At 50.3% G+C, this 4,006-nt stretch overlaps 1 non-coding gene across 1 annotated transcript; it reads left to right on the top strand.

The window, feature by feature from the left end:
• The first annotated feature begins 3,043 nt into the window (after window positions 1–3,043).
• On the top strand, window positions 3,044–3,117 carry TRNAT-UGU (transfer RNA threonine (anticodon UGU)). Its single transcript has one exon. It is a non-coding gene; the product is annotated as a tRNA-Thr (tRNA).
• The last annotated feature ends 889 nt before the right edge of the window (window positions 3,118–4,006 follow it).

Below are 4,006 nucleotides of genomic sequence, written 5' to 3'. Positions count from 1 at the left end.
CTTTTCCAGACTGAAAATTCCCAGTCTCTCTAGCCTCTCCCCATATGGGACCCATTCCAAGCCCTTAATCATCTTAGTCTCCCTTTTCTGAACCTTTTCTAGTGCCAATATATCTTTTTTGAGGTGAGGAGACCACATCTGCACGCAGTACTCAAGATGTGGGCGTACCATAGTTTTATATAGGGGAAGTATGATATCTTTTGTCTTATTATCGATACCTTTTTTAATAATTCCTAACATCCTATTTGCCTTACTAACTGCCGCTGCACACTGCGTGGATGTCTTCAGAGAACTATCCACTATAACTCCAAGATCCCTTTCCTGATCTGTCGTAGCTAAATTTGACCCCATCATGTAGTACGTGTAATTTGGGTTATTTTTTCCAACATGCATTACCTTACACTTACCCACATTAAATTTCATTTGCCATTTTGCTGCCCAATCACTCAGTTTGCTGAGATCTTTTTGTAGTTCTTCACAATCCCTTTTGGTTTTGACTGGAGATGAATGTGTGGTTGTGCAGATCATGTCGGAGAGAGCTATGGTTTCTTCAACCATGGGATTCTCTTCTGGGCATACACGTTGCAAGGAGGAGATGGGATGACTTAACAAAGAGAAGATTCAGGGGCAGAAAGAGTCCCAGTATGGGCTCAGGAACAAGGTGAGTGGGTTAAGAGAGTTGTTCCCAGGCAGAGGAGTTAGCTCAAGTGGCAGAGCGCTCAAACCGTTGTCCTGGTATAAGTGAATAACACAAATTCAGAGCTCCTCCTTGCCTGGCTATGTGTAGATCATTCATAGGTGCAGGGCACAAACGGAGCTGATGTGGAAAGACATGACATGACAGAGTGCTGAGGAGGACAGTGAGCTGGCAAAGGGTTTTTTCCTGCCCTCTTGGGGCATATGGGGATGGAACTGAAGAGAAGAAAATCCTCTTTTGCTCTCTGAGGGTTATAGAAACATCAATTGCTCCTCTCCAGACCTGAGGACAAGAAGAGACTTTTCCTGCCTAAGGCCAGGAGCTCAAAGGAGACAGAGCGGGAGAGAGAGAGAGCAGAGCCCTGGCTGGGCATCTCCTGGGATCATGATTCTAGCTAGTTCAAATAGTTGTTTTGAAAAAGGGGCTTCAAAACAGGTTCCATTGTTTGTAGATGCTGAATGTCCAAATAGCAGAGCAGTATTTCCAAACCCATGTTGTGTGTAGCTGTGCGATATCGGAATCAACAGCTCTGGAATCCCTCTCCTGGAATCGCTTATTGAGGCAGAACACTGCTGTGCACACACAGCCTTTGTGTCCCTCAGCCGTAGCCATGGGCAGCCACAGGGATGCTGTGGCCTCTGGAATAAGATCGGTGAGTCAGAAATTATGTTCAGACACAGGGGAATTAGCTCAGTTGGTAGAGGGCTCATTTAGCGTGCGAGAGGCTTTGGGATAAATGCCCACGTTCTCCAACAGAAGTGGTGTCTTTTTTCCTTCTTTTCCAAGGCAGCGTCAGGCCGGGAGCGAAGCTTCTCCAGTGCCCTCTTCCATTTCCCTCCATTTTGCTCCCTGCAAAGAAACAGCCCATTTGGGTTCGAAAGCTGCTGAACCCCGGCCTCCTTGGCCTTAACGATTTCTCTTTAAAACAAAGGTTAACCTGGGTCATGTGCTATGATTACCAAATCTTTCAGATGTCGCCAGTTCCCCATTTCTAGGGACCTTCCAGCACTGACCACAGTTTCCCCAGTACATCAGTCCCAGGACACCTGTCCTCTGGGTCTCCAATGGCCAAGGCCCTTCCCCAAGCAATGTGGACCATGAAAGCCCTGTGGTTGTCATGACAATCTGGGCACTGCAGTAGGTCTTCCGGAGGTGGGGGACAGTTTTTTACACCCCTGAGAGACACCACCCAATTGTCTAGCGCGGATCTGTGCAAAGAGTCACCCCCCCTTGGGAGTTAAACCTCCCCAGCTCCTCTTCCGGACAGGATCTAAACTCCAGCAGAGCGAAGCAGGCCCAGGTGTGGCTGGCAGGAGTCAGGTGTGGGCAGACAGCAGAGCTCAGGAAACCTGACAGGACATTGCACCACACGGATGTGAGATATAACCCCCAATGCCCATTCTGCTGGTTTCCAAGATGCTGACAGGGCCTCGTAAGAGAGCTGCTGACACTTCAGTGCTCCTCTACTGAGGTCCAGGGATCATAGATTCAAGTCTATTGGTCAGTAATTATTGTTTGTGTTCCTTCATGCTGGTCCCTGCGTGTCAGCAGCCACCCCACATGCTACTGGCGCCTGGGGGTTGGAGAGGCTGTTTGTGGCTGTGTCCTGGCCAGGGCTCTCCCCACCTTTGGTTCTCTGTGTTTTGAAGCCTCCACATGGAGTTGTGACCATTAGTTGCCTCCTGCTCCAGCTTCCCAGAGGAGGGGAGTTGTGGTGGGCTGCAGCCTGCAACTCCTGCTCCCTCCTGCTTTCCCCTGACTTGTCAGCCTGGCCCTGGGCCTCTTTCCTTTCGCATCAGAGGGACGAGGGACAAAGCTGAGTTGAAGTGTAAGGGCCAAACTTGCGGGCGTGAGGTGAAGCTGTGAGAAAAGCAATGCCTGGGAGTGTGTGAAAAAAGGGGAAGACTTTATCTTATTGTCAACCCCAATATGAGCAGCTGGCAGGACTCTGACCAGGGATGCCATGGGAGGGACCTGTGAAAAACATATCATTTGTCACAGAAGCTGCTCTTATTTCTGTGCTGGAAATCACCTCGTCCTTAGGAGTTCTAAATCTGCCCTTCCCCAAGCAATGTGGACCACAAAAGCTCTCTGATTGCCAGGGTGATATGTGCACTGGGGGAGGTCTACATTGTACTGGGGGGGGACAGTTTTTACACCCTTGAGTCATGGAGTGACACCACCGAATTTTCTAGCCAAGACCTGTCCAAAGAGTCACCCCCCTTGGGAGTTAAACTCTACAGGCTCCTCTGCCTGACAGGATCTGCACTCAAGCAGAGCTGAGCAGGCCCAGATGGGGTGGCAAGGAGTGAAATGGAGGCAGACAGGAAAACTCACCTGGGAACAGGCACCATGGCTTAGCTGGCCAAAGCACCTGCCTTGTAAGCAGGGGATCCTGGGTTCAACTCCCAGTGGTGCCTTGTTATCATCTCTTTTTGGGGTTGGCTACTGTTAGCAGACAGGACTGGTCCATGTGTGTATTTGATATGACCCACCATGTACATTCTAATGATATCCGTGATGCTGACAGACTCATAGCAGAGCTGCTGACAGCTCCTGGCTCCTCTACTAGTGGGGGCAGGGTTCTGGTGGGGGGGTGAGGCTCTTCCTGGGGGTCTGCAGGCCAGAGATCTCTCTACCTTTGATACTGTGTTTTTCAAGCCCCCCCATGGAGCTGTCAGCATTAGCAGCCCCCTGCTGCAGGTTCCCAGAGGAGGGGAGTTGTGGTGGGCTGCAGCCTGGGATGACTCCTCCCTTCTGGTTTCCTCTGACTTCTGAATCCTGGACTGAATGCTGGACTAATCTCGACCTTCACAACCTCCTCTGGTGAGGAGTTCCATTGGTTGGCTGTGAGCTGTGTGAAAAATGCTTCCTTTTTGGTTCTGGTAGATCTGGTGCCCATTAATTTCATTCAGTGATGCTCGTTCTCGTGTTATAAGGAGTAAATGGTATTTTCATATTTATGGTCTTGTGAGGGGTGGTGTATTCAGAACCCCCTTTATGTTTCACAGGGCAGCATAAACTTGCAGCCACAGTCAATAGTCCAAGTGCTGTCTGCAGGGCAGCCTGGCCTTGCAGACAGAATCAAGACAGCAAGGTCCTTAATGGATCGGTGCTTTGGAAGGGGCTATGGGGTCACAACCACAGACCCCACAGCAGGGACCTGGTTTCTGGCTTAATCACATGGCTAAGCAAGTCCAGCAGTCTCTGCAGCTGTGCCAGGATTGTGTTCCCAGCACCCCCACATAACGTGAAGTTTGCGTCAGTTGGGAACCAGCTGTTTTCCTGGCAGAAGGCCCCTTCTGCAGC

The sequence above is a fragment of the Carettochelys insculpta genome, chromosome 7, assembly GCF_033958435.1.
Source record: "Carettochelys insculpta isolate YL-2023 chromosome 7, ASM3395843v1, whole genome shotgun sequence".
In the NCBI taxonomy this organism is placed as follows: Eukaryota; Metazoa; Chordata; order Testudines; family Carettochelyidae; genus Carettochelys; species Carettochelys insculpta.
Note: the sequence above shows the minus strand (reverse complement) of the source record. Positions and strands in the feature narration are given on the sequence as shown.